The following is a 16,956-nucleotide window of genomic DNA, read 5'->3' on the forward strand; positions in this document are numbered from 1 at the left end:
GTTTCACATACTTAGAGATATGTGGGAGAGGTTTCACATACTTAGAGATATGTGGGAGAGGTTTCACATACTTAGAGATATGTGGGAGAGATTTCATTGGTGACCTTTTTGAGTGTCCAGCTACGCACTGCAAGGTCCGTAAACCCCGTTAAGCCTTGTTTAGGGATCTTGCATACTCCCGATGAGTATGTAACATTGTTTTATCGGTTTGGCTCTCTACGTACCACGGTTTCAGGTTAAGGAGATTTAGGTGAACGCACTTTTCGATTTATGATCTCTCATTAGAATAGAGAGTTGTTTAGAAGTTACGTAACGTAAACTCTAGTACTCACGGCAAATCGAGTTGACCGGTTCGACTTGTTGACTTTTAGTTGACTTTGACTTGACCGAAAATTGACGGTTGTCACATCTCTCCACCATGCGCGTCAAAGCAGGTTTAGCGTCTCTGAACCCGAACTTCTCGAGCATATCGTCCACATATTTGGCTTGATGAATTAGGATTCAGGCTGAACATTGTTTGACCTGAAGCCCCAAAAACATGGTTATTCCCCCCAATGAACTCATCTCGAACCGCTTTTTCATGACGTCCTTGAACTCCTTGCATAGCTTAGGACTCGTCGACCCGAAAATGATATCGTCCACGTATATTTGAACAAGAATCTGGTCTGCATCGACATGCTTGATGAATAGGGTCTGATCGATAGTGCCACGAGAATAGCCATGGTCGAGTAAGTGCTGTGTGAGGGTAGCATACCAGGCTCTAGGAGCTTGATGCAGCCCATACAAAGCCTTGTCTAACTTGTCAACATGGTTAGGAAGTTTTGAGTTAACAAACCTAGGAGGTTGGTCAACATAAATCTCCTCCTTCGCCTTGCCGTACAAGAAATCCGTTTTGACGTCCATTTGATATATAGTGAAGTTCATGTAGAAAGCATAAGCAAGGAAGATACAAATAGCCTCCAAGCGTGCCACCGAAGCATAGACTTCTGTATAATCAAGACCCTCAATTTGTCTGAACCCACGGACCACCAATCTCGCCTTATTACGGACAATGACACTCGAATCATCTTACTTGTTCTGAAACACCCATCTAGTGTCGAGAGATTTCTTGCCTTTAGCCAGCTCCACCAACTTCCAAACCCCGATCCTTTCGAATTGATTGAGCTCGTCATGCATGGCATCAACCCTACTGGGCTCATTTAAAGCCATTTCGACGTTCTTGGGATCTATTTGAGAAATGAAGCAAGAATAGAGGCATGTGTTGACGTCTCCACTCTGGCTTCTTGTTTGAACTCTGTCGCCCAGCTGGCTAATGATGTTTTCTATCGGATGATCGCGTTGTATGCGAGAGGGGATTTCGTGACTGATGTCATTGAATGAGACAGGAAGATTATGAATATTAATAGCTCCGTCATGTGCTGAAGAATCCACGGTAGATGTACCAGTTTTGTTGGGTGAATTTGCTACAAACTCATCTGCGATCTGTTCGGGAAAGAGAAGTTCCATTAGATTTTGAGTGACATCGGAAGCATCTTGGTTCATGAACTCTCTTTCAACTGGCGTTAGTGGAGTAGCGTCAGCATCTGGAACAGATTGTTGTGTTGAGGATTCAGGAGAAGCAATTGGAACAGTAGACACCACCAGAGGATCAAAAGAAACCAATGGTGGTCTGTAGACAACCTCTTCATCTTCGTCTTCAATGATAGTCTTCGAGCCAGAGGTAGACCCAGCTTGGTTATCAGACGACACACTAAAGGATTTGAATAGAGATGTGTAGTCAAATAGCCAATCAGGACTCATCCTAGCGTCTGTCTCATTCTCTTTAAGCCAGCGAACATCGAAAGACTCCACGATTTGCTTCGTCTTCTTGTTCTATACCCGGTCAGCAGTACGAGCAGCGTATCTGACGAAATAGCAATCATCAGCTTTGGCATTGAACTTTGGGTTGGATTCCAAGTGGAGAAGGGTGCAAGGGCAACCAAATACTCGGAAATGGATGATAGATGGATTGTGTCCATAGGGAATCTCATACGGAGTTTTCATCTGGGATTTGTTGATTAGGACACGACTTTGAACGTAACAAGCTGTGTTGATCGCCTCCACCCAAAAGAAAACTGGAAGTTTAGAATCACAAAGCATCGTCCTTACGGTGTCTTGTAATGTCCGATTCCTCCGCTCAGCAACACCGTTCTGTTGTGGCGTCCAGACAGAGCTAAATTGACGCACGATCCCTTTCTCAGCGCAAAAATGATCAAGAAAAACGTTCTTGAACTCTGTTCCATTGTCTGTACAAAGCGCTTTCACTTGGTTGTTGGTTTGGTTCTCGATCATCACAATGAACTTCTTGATAAGATCAACGATCCCATCTTTGTTGGACAGAAAGAAGACCCACGTGAAACGAGAGAAATCGTCTATCACAACGAAACAATACGAATTTCAGTTGATGTTGAGGACGTTGACCGAACCAAACAAGTCCATATGTAACAATTGGAGCACCTGACTGATGGAGTTGACCTGCTTTGGCAGATGTGGTTTTCGATGGTGTTTACCTTGAGCACAGGAAACACATTTTTCAAAGGTAATAAAATCTCTGACAGGCAGACCGCGGACCATTTCGTTCTTAGCAAGGCGATTCAGATTCTTTGCATTTGCATGTACAAGTCGACGATGCCACAACATTGCGTTTTGTTATGAGACTTTGGAAAAGAGACAAGTGACTTCATCGGGTACATTGCTGTTCATGTCGATAATATAGGCATTCCCATCCCGGTTTGATTTTACGAGAATCCACTCCTCCGGGATGACAATGCCCGACTTTAAGATTAGACATTCTTTATCGGTGAAGTGTGTTGAGTAACCCTTGTCACAGATTTAAGAGGCGCTCAGTAGACTTTGCTTCAACTCAGGAGCATAATTGACATTCTCAAAACTGAGCACTCCATTTGACACCGTTCCCTTCTGCGTTATCTTTTCGCCTTCTCTGCCCACGAAGGAGATATATCCCCCATTAAATGTCTGAATGTTGCGTAGTTGGGATATATCTCTAGTCATGTGCCAGGAGCAACCACTGTCGACATACCAGGGTCTGACGACATTCCTCCGCAACCGTCCCTACATGATAAGCGGAATCATTTATATTTGTTTTCCAGTCATCATCTCGAGAGTGGGTTCTGGAGGATTTTCTAATTAAAGATCGTCCTATAGACTCATTTTCTCCCCTTTTTGACATGGGATGCACAAACATCCGGTTTAAACAATTTCTGGCAATATGACCAGCAGTACCACAGTTGAAGCAAATTTGTTTATTATCATTGGATTGAGTACTGCTCTTGTCAGTTTTCTGGTTTGTATTATCTTTTCTAGCATTTTCACATTTGCAAGAACAAGAACTAGATTGTGTAGAAAACGTGGAAGATGTAGAAGCATTCAAATCAGATTTAGCAACTTTATCAGAAACAACACCATTATTTTCAAAATTATCAGTGTGAAACAACACACCACCAGAAACAAAAACTTTAGTATTTGAATTTAACACAGATTCATCACAAAATTAAACACCAAATTTGGACACAGAATTATTCGACTTAGACTTTTCAGCTTCTTACTCCCCATGAACTACTGACTTATCTGCACTTGTGGTAGAAATGTTAGTATCCAAGATTTTATCATTAGACCGTGTTGTTTGTTCAGAAGCTGATTTCCCATAAACAATGAAAGGTTCTCTATCAATTTCTTCTTGAGACAAGGGAATAGCAGTGTAATTATGATTGAAGGGAGGGGGACACTCTAAAATCCTAATCCTACTTTTATCTTATTACCACAAGTAATATCCTTCCCTTGCATTTGTCCTTCTATCATTTTTGCAACTACTTCACTCGACCCATCGAATTTGTTAAAAAAAAATTCAGTATTTTCAAGACGATTTTTCATTGTGTCAAGTTCAGCGGTTACAACAACAAATTTTCTTTTGAGATGATCATAGTTCTCGCATTTGTTGCTGTAATCCTTTTGCAGTTTCTTAAAGTCATTTGTTTTGTTTTCTAATTGTGTCTTTAAAGGCTCGATTTTTCCTAAGTGTGTAACCCTCATATTTAAGGTCCTCGTTCTCTCTCTTGATTAATTCAATTTGGTCTCGCAAAAATTTAACAGTTTTAATACAACACTGAGAGCAACCAATTTCACTAACCTCGGGTTTGGCAGACTTTGGAGTGGTTTGCACCATGAATGCAAACTGAAGATTCATCATCTCTTCTTCAGGATACTTCTTTGTTTCTTCTTCCACACCATTCTTGATCTGGGCGTGATGTGCATTTTCAGGTCCTGAAATATTTAGATCCTGAACTTGTTCTTCCCAATTAAAGGATTGAGCCACCATCGCCAAGTTAGGAGTTTGATTGCTTGAAGAAGATCCCTTTTTGACATAGGTCACCAGCACCATGGTTTGTTCAGAATTCTCTCTCCGATCTAGCTTTGGACATTCCCTTGCAAAATGCCCAGGCTCATGGTAGTTGTAACATCGCAGTTTTCCTTTGTTGAATCCCACTTTCTTGTCGGAATTCACACTCCGATTGTTCTTTCCTGTTTTTTTGGAGAACTGCTTTGCCCTGAAAACCTCCATGGCCATCTGCCATGTAATATCCGTCTCTTCCACATCCTCATGATGGATCTGGTCTAGGTCAGCAAATAAGAGTTGTGGAGAGAGTTCTCCGACCATAAAAGTGTTGTAGAAGTTTACCAAACCAGTGGCGAGGGCCAGATTTTCTTCCTTTTCTTTTAAAGATGAAACTTGAGGACTGATTCCATGAGATTGAACTGGTGCAGCTGTGGATGAAACAACACTAGAACCAACTTGTTGAGCTAAAGTTTGAGGTTGAGGAACTTGAATGTGTCGCATTTGAGGTGTAACGTATGAGGTGGGCTGATGAGTCACATAGGGTTGAACTTGAGGAATATGAACTTGAGGAGCTTGAGGAGTAGAAAAGCTTGAGAAAGCAGTGTTGCTGGTGGTTTGGATCCCAAGATTTGTTGTGGAGTATGAATTGACATGGCTAATCTCCCTTTGCTTATCATCGAGATCACAAGCCTTGATGATTGCCATCGTTTCAGCCAAACTCAAACGGTTCAAATCTTTGGTCTTCTTAATCACTGAGACATTCATATCCCAGGATTTTGGCAGAGAGTTCAGCAGATTTTTGTTGATCTCCGATCTTGTAACCATCACGCCAGCAGAGCTCATTTCTGTGGTGAGTGTGATAAACCTTTGCAACTGATTCTCAAGTGTTTCTCCTAAGACATAGTTAAACATATTGAACTTTTGTCACAGCATGTCTTGGCGACTCTGTTTCATGTCTTCGTTGCCTTCATAGACTTCTATCATTGCTTCCCATAAGGCCTTTACTGATGTATATTGACGAAAACCTTGAGCGATTTCCGGAGATAATGCCATGGTAAGTGTAGCGAGAGCCTTTTCCTGCTCCTCAACTCTCTCGAAATCATCATCGGTGTATTTCTCAACTTGCTTATCAATTATGGTTCCATCTTCCAATGTAGTTGTAATGCGGATTGGACCTCTAAGAATATTTCGCCATATCTTGAAATCCTTCATTTTGATGTACTTCTCGATCTGATATTTTCATTTTGGAAATACTTCCGCAGATAACAGTCGTGGAATTCAAGAAGTGGTTCCCATAATCGCATCCAATTCATGGTGAGCTGACATACTTTAATATTCCATTTTTTTGGATTTTTTTGTTGTTTTTGAAATTTTTTTAATAAAAAGTTAACTTGAAAAACAAATAAAAAGATCAAGTAAATAGGGTTTTTCGGTTGATTGGTGATAATTGAAAATAAGGTTTTCGGTTTCTGAAGTAAAAGGAGGTTTTCGGTTTCTGAATGATAAGGGTTTTCGGTTTATGAAGGATCAAGGGTTTTCGGTTTCTGAAGATTCAAAGGTTTTCGGTTGAAGAACAGTTTTCGGTTTCTGAAGATTCAAAGGTTTTCGGTTGAAGAATGGTTTTCGGTTTCTGAAGATTCAAAGGTTTTCGGTTGAAGAATGGTTTTCGGTTTTTGAAGATTCGAAGGTTTTCGGTTGAAGAACAGTTTTTGGTTTCTGAAGATTCAAAGGTTTTCGGTTGAAGAACAGTTTTCAGTTTCTGAAGTTTGAACTGAAAACTAACAGTTTTCAATGAAAAACTTAAATTTTCGATTCGATTTTGATTTCCACACACTTGAAACCTCAAACACAGCTTCCAAACAGCTTAGATCTGAGCAGAAATCAATTGAAGATATGTTTTCGGCTGAAGAAGATCAAACCGAAAACAATAAGATTTCAACTGAAAAGTTGAAATCCAAGCAGATATCTATTCCACACGATGCAAATTGTGATCTGATCTTCAAAACTCGAGCAAAAACAAGCTTCAAGAGACCGAGAACGTGAAGAACATGACTGTGAAGCAGAAAACTGAATAAACACACTTGATTGACACCGGTTTGAGGCTCTGATACCAATTTTAAGGTCCTAGATGGAAGGATCTTCACCAATGATCAATCAAGCATAAAAAAACAAAGAAGAAATGGAGTAGAAGATGAATGAAACTGAGCTTGCATACGATTAAACACTTGAAACCGTCTGATACAACTCAGGTATCGAAAACTAGCAAAGTACAACTGTTATCCTAGCCTGACAACCTAACATCTATATATAGTAACAAGGACCGAAAACAGTTTTCGGTTAGCAGACCGAAAACTGGTTTTCGGTCACACCTTAACCAAAAACTTCCTAGACCGAAAACATCAAACATACACAAAACAACTCCAAAATACATTGAAAAATGCCCTATCTCATCCATACATTGATGCCTAGCCCAAACCATATATATTGGCCCTTCAAGCGATAATAATACTAGGTTACGTCAAAGGAAAAGACAATTGCTAGAAGTGAAGCGTTGTCTGAATTTTGAGTCGTCACGTTAACAAGTGAGTGTATAGTTACTTTCATCTTACACATAGATATGAATTATTTAATATTAATACATGTTGTATGTGCTTATTATCTGTGTTCCTGATATCTATGCTAGATGAACGATTTATACATGTTTTACGTGATTTAAACTATATATGTATTTTTATACCTATAAATATATTGGGTAAAGATGGGTAGATGAATGATGAGAGATGAAAGATGATATAGATTATGAGAGGTGAAAGATGACGAGAAGCCTTGACTTTAAAGGTGATCCAATCATCTAGCAAAGTATAGATAACGACCACAGACTATTCTATACAATCCAGTGGAACGCTAGCAGGCTCGCAACCTATAGGTGTTTGTGAACGACGTGTTCACCAGATGTACTCTAAAAACCCTAGAAGCTATGGACTTAGTGCCTTTACAAAGTCACATAGGCAACTATGGACTTAATGCCTTACAAATGAACATTGACAGTTGTGCCTAATAGATAACATAGGCAACTATGGACTTAGTGATCGTTGGATAAACCCTTGTAACGATGGACTTCGTGCCAATTCCTTAGGATAATCCTTAGGAATAAATAAATGATTAATATATGAATGCTAGGGTAGATCCTTAAGAATAAAGAAGATAATGGGGATGAGAAATTGGATTAATTGTTTGATAATTAAACATAATAATTATATTATTGTGGGTTGAAAACCCTATGTACTCACCAGGTTTCCCAACTAGACCCACTCAGTTTATTGTATCACAGGTGGCTATATGAAAGATACATTCTACTGTGAGATTCAAGGAGTATTAGACCATTAGTTTAATTACTATAAGCCTTGTAACATTTCGTTATGCTTATGTTTATGTATTGACGATGACATCTCAATGTTTTAAATAAACATACATTTCTTCGGAAATGTTTTAATGACATCTTTATCATGTTTTTTGGAAAAGAATTCTGCAATTTTTTTCTTCAAAAATGATACTTTGGTTTTTAAATAAGCATCAACAAATCAGTCTGTTCCGGTTGTGAAAATGGGGATGTCACAAAACAAAAAAGTTGTACACAAAAGACAATTTTATACTCAATTCTCAAAGTCAATTACAAATACAAGAAAACCAACTCTTATTCTTACTCTCTGTATATAACGCCCGTAGATTAGAGCTAGTCAATTTAGAGACGATAAGCATCAAAAATGACTTTTTGATGGAATATTATTTAGAAGGATTAATCTTAACCAAGTTTTAGTATATGTCTCAAGGTTTCCAAAAATATAAAGAACGCCGAAATCCGAATTATAACGAAGAAGTTATGACCTGTCGAAGTTTCGCGACAGAACCGGCACGACACAGCGCGATGTAAATAGTGAATTTACGTTAGAGTGATATTTGGCTTTAGCGATCTAAATAAAAGTCTTAGAATACATTAAACCGAGAGTGTGCATAAAAAGAGCGTCTAAATCTAACTTCAGATGAGGAAGTTATGATTTTTCGAAGTTTCAGCATTAGCAGTATGCAGCCCGAAACTCGAGATTGAGGTCGAGTGATATTTAGCCAAAACTTTCTAAATGAGAATTGAAGATCTCATCAATAGTATTCCAACGATAAAAAGACAGACGAAAACGGAGTTCAGATGAAGGAGTTATGAATTTCGAACGGAGTTTTCCTGTCCCGGCCTACTAAAAATAATATATATATAAGTAATATATTTATAATATATTAAAAATAAAGCCAAAATTAGCCAACAGAGTCTAAACGAGAATTGTAGATCATAATCTCACCTTCGTGTCGAAATCAAGAACGTCAAAAACGGAGTTCGTATGCGAAAGTTATGAATTTCTGAAGTTCGGGGCGCGAACCCCAAAGCTGTGTCAGAGACGACGACGTGGCAAGCAATGCCACAACGTGGCAAGTCTCCTGAAACCTCCGGGAGTCCCCCAGGCGCAACTTGCGATGACATATGCAGTGAAGACCAAGCCCACGATGTGGAAAAAGGGTGTCATGACGTGGCAAGGGCCAAATTTGCCCTATAAATAGATTTGAAGGGCCAGCCGTGAGAAGCCCGATGTGTGAAGTGATCCCGGTTTCACCGAAGAATACTACTTCTACAAGCCGTAGTGCTGTCTGATCATCTTCTGATCAGGTGAGTGTATATTCACTTTCATCTTACACATAGATATGAAGTATTTTATAAAATACATGCTATGTTTATATATATTGTTGTTTATATGTGTGAGTGTGTGGTCACTTTCTTCTAACACATAAATACTAAGTATTTGCTTTGAAATACGTGCTATGTGTATAATATGAAGTTGTTTATATGTGTGAGTGTATAGTCCCTTTCATAACATGATTTGATACAAGTATTGTGTGAATGTATTAAGTATATGTTTTGGGTGAGTATGTGATCACTCTCTTCTAACACACACACACACACACACACACACACATATATATATATATATATATATATATATATATATATATATATATATATATATATATAAAGTATTTGCTATGAAATACGTGCTATGTGTTTATATATTGTTGTTTATTTGAGATGAGTGTGGAATGGATGTTTTATATAGGTGTTAAATGAGTTAATATGTATATGTATTTTATATCTACAAATATGTTGGGTAGAACATGGGTAGATGAATTAGATGACGTGTGATGATAATTAGGTGATGAGAAATAGGTGATGATAATTAGGTGATGAGAGATAGGTGATGTTAGAAAGGTGAGGATAATTAGGTGATGATAGAAAGGTTATGAATTACCAGTCCAGGCGATGTTGTGGCTGCGTATTCATGCGATGATAGTCTAACCCTTATTATGAATTACGAGTCCAGGCGATGTTGTGGCTACGTATTCATGCGATGATAGACTAACCCTTATTATGAATTACCAGTCCAGGCGATGTTGTGGCTGTGTATTCATGCGATGATAGTCTAACCCTTATTATGAATTACCAGTCCAGGCGATGTTGTGGCTGCGTATTCATACGATGATAGTCTAACCCTTATTATGAATTACCAGTCCAGACGATGTTGTGGCTGCGTATTCATGCGATGATAGTCTAACCCTTACTATAAATTACTAGTCCAGGCGATGTTGTGGCTACGTATTCATGTGATGATCCTTAGGAAAAAGTCCTTAGGAACAAACATATAAGGAAATGTGATGTAAGGAGATGAGAGGTAAATACGATGTAGGAGATGACCCTTAGGATAATCCATTAGGGAAGGTACTTAAGAATAAACGAAGATAAAGGGGATGTGTAATTGGGTTGATTGTTTGATGATTGAATATAATAATTATATTATTGTCGGTTGAAAACCCTATATGCTCACCAGACTCCCAAGCCTGACCCACTCAATTTTCTTTGCATTACAGGTAATGACACAAGGGTATAAGTTGGTGGACTTGATGAGAGAATGTGGATTATAGATCAGTAGTTATAAATAACTTTTGTAAGGTCTAATTTATATGCTTTTGGTCTGTATCGGAACATGACATCCCAAGGTTTTATTATTTAATGAAAATACGTTCTCTTTGAGATAGTTTTGATAAATGGTTATCATATTTTGTTTTTGGGACAAATTCCGCAACTGTTTTCCTTAAAAAGGATTACTCTGATTTTAAAACAAAGCATAAACAAATCGGTCTTTTCTGGCCGTGAAATTGGGGATGGCACACTGTAACATCCTCTCGTAGGAACGAATGATACTTTCTTTTATTTTTTATTTTAATCACCCAACATAAAAGAAAGGGAAAGAGAAACATCAATATTATCCAAAAGATATTATTTTAAAAAATTGGGTATTTAGGTATACTCGAATTTTTTTATATCTACCTTATACCCGAACCAGTTAAACATCGGGTTAACCGAATACCCAAATTTCCATATCCGAACTACAATTCACAGCTTAAAACACCTAAAATAATAGTATTTGAGAAAAGAATACAATAATAACATACATTCCAAATTCAATCTACAACATAAATACCATAAAACATAAATGTGAATAACAAATTTTGTACAAACTAAGACTAACAAAAATAAACAAACATATAGATTAAAACATTAAATTCACATTTTAATAGAACATTCACAGTTTAATAGAAGGAAAAACAATAAAAATTAGACATACCTAATGTGTTTCACCAAAAACACAGAGAAAGAAATAGACGGAGGAGGTTGTGGTGAATCGTCACCGGTCACCAGAGCTTGGATATATGACCTCATCAGTCATCAGAGCTCATTGATTTTTCGGTTCACACCAATAGCTTCACTAAGGTTTCAGATCTAAGCTATTTTGATGTGTGGTGGTTGTTTTTTATCGATTTCTCTTTAGATCTGAGATATTCCGACGATTTAGATCTAGATTTAACATTTTCTGGTCGTTTGGTGAGAAAACTAAAGATAATGTGGTGGTCTGGTGATGTTTTAACGTTGACGGTCGTGTAATAGATTTGATGTGTTGGAGATTGGTGATGGCGGTCGCGGAAAGTCGTCGAAGGTTAGTGGTAGACTAGATCTGGACTACATCTGAATAGATCTAAGACACATCTGAACATATTTGGTGGCGAACCACTACGGTGGCGGCATTCATGAGCAATAACGGTGATGGTGTATTGTTATTGTTGTGATGTAACAAATACCTTTGCGAACTAGCACAAAATTCTTAGATCTACATCAGATTTAAACAAATCTGGTGTGAGAAAGGGTAATGGAGGTCGTCGGTGGTGGTGACGGTTGTGGTTTATGATAGATTTGGAGTAGATGAGCGACATACATGGTTTTGGCTTCAAATATGATATTGGAGAGTGGCGACGAACTAGATCTAAGTGAATCTAGCGGTTTTCAAGGTGCTCGTCGGAGCAGATCTGAAACAAGGAAGGTTGTAACGCCCCGATTCTCGAGTATCAATTTATGGTTATAAATTCTCATGATTTTAAGGCCTACTCGATGAGTTGGTTGCCTGACTCGTCAAGTAGCAGCGGGTTGGTCCACGTGTTTAAGTGACCTACTCGCCGATTCCAAGAAGGGACTCGGCGAGTAGGAGCTGGAAGATGAAACCCTAATTTTCGGGGTTTTGCACCCTATTTAAAGGATCATTGGCTTCCTCAGCCTCGCCTTACAGCCTCTTGATAATCCATAAACCCTAATCCGTGTGTGCATCATTCTTGTGTGTTTTAAGCTTTGGAAGGAGGATCTTTGTAAGAAGAGTGTAACGACCCAAAAATCAAGGGTAAAATTTTCATTTTTAATATAGCTCAAACATTGATACCATTTATTTCAAACATTTCAAATCATCATTAAGTAAAACATTTATAAGAGTTCATCCCAAAATCATTCATTGCAGAAATCATAGGTGTGTGCACTGCTATCAATCCGAGCTCTTCATTTCCAAATCAATGATACCTGAAACCAAAACTATAAACGTAAGCACAAAGCTTAGTGAGTCCCCCAGAGCATACCACACACATAATCCACATAACACAAATCCCGTTAGCTATAAAAGCTACCTGTATCACATAAGCCATACATAAAACCTAGGAAAGCCATGGGCTACCCCACATGGTCTTACATCCAATGCTATGGGCTACCCCACATGGTCTTTACCTAGGACTGCCATGGGCTACCGTACATGGTCTTACGTCCAATGCCATGGACTCCCCCAGGGTCTTCCATGCAAGTATCACAAAGACAACTAGCATAAAACATATCATATAATCAATAGCATACCACTTAGCATAAGCTAACTATCATACCACATATTTGTCTTCCATGCAAGTAACACAAAGATAACTAGCATAACACATATCATACAATCACTAGTATACCACTTAGCATAAGCTAACTATTATACCACATATATCTACTACAACTAGTGTAACACAAAACATAAAATGGGCCGGCCTTGGTGCCTAAGACCCATTGGTATGGTGAGAAGACTCACCTTGCACTGCAGAAGCTTCCCGCATGAATTCCTTAGCTACTACCCCGCTAGCTTCCCGAGCTTTCACTTTATCAAAAAATCTACCCAATTAGAAATTTGGGTCCCATACAATAATCCTTGATCCATGAATGGGGGTAATATGACCATTCTGCCCCTGGCCCAGTATGATCCAAACTAAGGCCCAAACCCAAAACAAATGCCTAATACTAAGTGGAATTTCACAACCCACTAATGGCCCAATTTGCTCAATTAGGCCCAATCCCTCTAATGGGCCTTACCCTAAGCCCAAACATATCCTTGGACCAATACATCTGACTTCTGATGGTCCATTAAGGCCAAAAGGCCCAAAGTCCACCACATGGCCCAAACCGAGGCCCAGAACACAATTAGCCCATAACTGATGAGTACGTTGGGCGTACTCCTATGTACGCTAAGCGTACAGGCCAAATGATGCTTACGTTGTACGTACCTGCATGTACGATCAACGTAATCCCCTGTTAAGCAATTTTCCCATTAAGTGCTTAATACTCTACTCCAGAAGCTACAAACACGGATCCAAGTCCTTTTTAACGTCTCAAACCATAAAGTTGCTTACTTGACGACTTTGCATGGCCCAAAAAGCTCAAACACCAAAAATGATAATCTACTTCCAGGGAAATGGTCTTAAATCATGCATGAGCCCATTAAGACTTCCAAGATGGCAACTTTCTGCCTTAGGGACTCATTTAACGATGAGAGTGGCAACTCAAAGCCTAAGAATCGGACTTCAATCATAAATTTCCATCATTGAGACCAAAATGAACTAAAACTCACAATGGTAGATCTACATGAAAGATTTGACAAGGTTGAGACTTTATACCTCCAAAAGCTTGCAAAGTTGGTGAAGCTTCTGGATCTAGAAGCTTGACTCCAACCATAGCTTGATCACCAAGTTCCTTATTCTTCAAGGTCCAAACATAAAAAGTCATAACCCAACTAGATCCACATGAGAAAGCCACCAAGATCCAAACTTTATACTTTCTGGAGTTAGATCAATATGATTAGGGCTTGGATCCACAAGCTTCAAGCCAAGCAATGCTTCCTTAAGGAACTCCTTCTTCCACAATAAGCACCAAAAACACACTAAATCAACAAAAAGCTCAAGAATCACTCAGATGGAGGCTAAGGGTCGATTTCTAGGGTTTAGAGGGATGGAGGCTAATGATATTAGGGTTAGGTTATTAGATAAGGAGCTTAAGTAGGGTCCAAGACCCTAAAATAGGGTTCTGATCTGAATGGAGAACGCCCAACGTACATATGGTATGCCCATCGTAATCCTGGGAACCTTCACAAACATCCTGGTCAGTACGCCTAGCGTACTCCAGGGTACGCCCAGCGTACTACCCTCCTTACTAGTACGCCCCGCGCACTCGGCTAAGCCTAAAAACCACGAAACTTCCGAAGGCCATAACTTCTTCGTTACAAGTCCGATTCCGACGATCCTTATATCCACGGAAAGGTGAAGAGAAGCTCTACACATCTATCAACTCATATATTTCTTTAAACCTTCTGAACAAAAATCCATTTTCCACAAAAGCCTGAACTGACACTTTACCGAAATACCCCTAAGCTCCAAAACACAAACCGGACACCCGAATCACTTCTAATACATCACCCGCACCCAAATGGGCCTAGAACTTACCTTCTCTAGAGACATACTCCTTATGATGACCAACCTTCAAACCTATTCTTGGGCATGAGCTCGGATCTGGAGTTGTAACTTCAGATCTGAACTCTATTTGGTCTCTAAGTCCATAAAGTTATCAGCTTTGGCAAGTATGAACCTCTCTTTAAATGTAAAACTCCATTGCAAGCTTGGTTTTGTCATTATAAGACTTTAGAGCCTTGCATGCACGTATAGTTTGCAACTTTACGTGATAAACATGCCTTGGGATGCTGGATCTGCAATATGGAACCTTAAAATGGCTTAAAAAGCATCTTAATCGATAATGGACTGAAGGGAATCGGCGATTTGTGTGGTTAACTCGGTGATTCAGATGAAGATTGTCGTGGACTCGACGAGTTAGTAGGGTGACTCAGTTAGTCAGTTAGGGTTTTCCCGGTTTTTGGCACACATGAATTTGGCGAGTTGCAAGGGAAACTCGACGAGTTGGCCAAGGAGTTTACGGCCGCAAACATTAGGAACTCGATGAGTCACTCAAGTGACTCGGCGAGTTGAAGAATTATTCAAGGAACTCGACGAGTAGATAGTTTTACTCGACGAGTTGAGGTCAACATTGACTTGATCTTTGACCAAGGGTTGAGTAGTTGACTTCAGGGGGCATTTTGGAAAATTGGAAATTTATGGATATGGTTTTATGGTGAATATAGGTAGTGGTGTTGTGACAGTGATCCGAGAGTGGAGGTTATCACTTCAGCGCGTCAGTTGTGAGGTGAGTTATCCTTACTATACCAACATTGTCTAAGGCACAAAGGCCGACTCTTTATTGGATTTGTATCCGGGTATTTACTTGATATGTTTATTGATCTGCTTGATTTGCATCCTGGTAGTTAGGATGGCATTATGTTGGTGACCTGGTTTAGGTTGGTATCCTGGTATATAGGATGATGTTATGTTAGTGACCTGGTTTAGGTCGGTATCCTAGTATATAGGATTATGTTATGTTAGTGACCGGTTAGGTCGATATCCTGGTTATAGGATGATTGTTGTGTTAATGATTTGTTAGATCGGTATGATTATCTGTTATTTACATGCTAGCATATGATATTTATGTGCACATGATTGTTTGATTGGTATGAGGATTGGGTTGAGGCGGGTCCTGCTTCGTGCTCAAGGCCAACATACCCAGGGCGGACCGGATAGACTGCAGGCCCGGAAGGGCACCTAGTCAGGCCGAAGGCCCGACGATTGATCCAGATAGGCTGAAGGCCCCGAGAGGGCGGTCCAGGCGTGTCGAGGCTTGGAGAGTGGGCCAGATAGACTAAAGGCCCGGTGCGGGCAGTCCAGTCATACTGTAGACTCAGAGAGTGGACCAGGTGAACTGAAGGCCCGGTGCGGGCGGACCAGTCACATTGTAAACTCGAGATGCATGGCTGTTCTATTGCTTATATGTTTATATGATATGATTATCGGTATGGCATTGGTATTTTGGGGGTGAATCACTAAGCTTTCGGGCTTACAGTTTCAGTTTATTGTTTTTGGTTCAGCGGATGATCGCAGGAAGGCGAAGGCGTAACCGTATACTTCCTCGATTAATGATTATGATTTCTGGAAACTCTGATGTATAAATTATTTTGAAAACAAATCGTAATAATTGAATGGTTTCAAATGATTTAAAAGTTTAAATTGGATTGAATTTCATGGGTGTTACAAAGGTCATATGGTGGATGATGGTGGTTCACCACAACAACGACAAAGACGACGCATTAGTGGTTTCAGATCTGAAATTTCGGCGATAAATGAAGGTTTAATTGCAGGTGGTCGGAGGCCATCGTCGACGGCTGTGGATGTGTGTGTATACATATGTATGTATGTATGTATGTATGTATGTATGTATGTATGTATATATATATATATATATATATATATATATATCCTTACTACAAAATGAAAGTTTTTTTTTTTTTTTTTTCACTTGTCATATTCTCATTCAATTTGTCAAATATCATTTTGTAGATATTTTGATTTATTTTTTAATTTCCACATGTCATTTTATGAGTTTTTCTATTCCACATAATATTTTAATATAATAATTACAATAAATGTAGTAACAAATGGATATCAATTTCATTAATAAACTTACCTTTTAATTTTCAAAATTTCAAAATTAAAGCTAATTAGTTTCTTTTATTTATTTAAATTATTTGTTTAAATATAAAAGATAAAAAATATTTTCATTACAATAATTCATTATTTTTCTTATTTTCTTATAAATTCAACGTTCTTAAATATTTTGACATTTATATTTAGTTTTTTTTTTTAAATTAACCCATGTAATACTTCGTCTTACAACTAGTGTGTGTGTGTGT

The sequence above is a fragment of the Lactuca sativa genome, chromosome 7 (assembly GCF_002870075.4).
Source record: "Lactuca sativa cultivar Salinas chromosome 7, Lsat_Salinas_v11, whole genome shotgun sequence".
Taxonomy (NCBI): domain Eukaryota; kingdom Viridiplantae; phylum Streptophyta; class Magnoliopsida; order Asterales; family Asteraceae; genus Lactuca; species Lactuca sativa.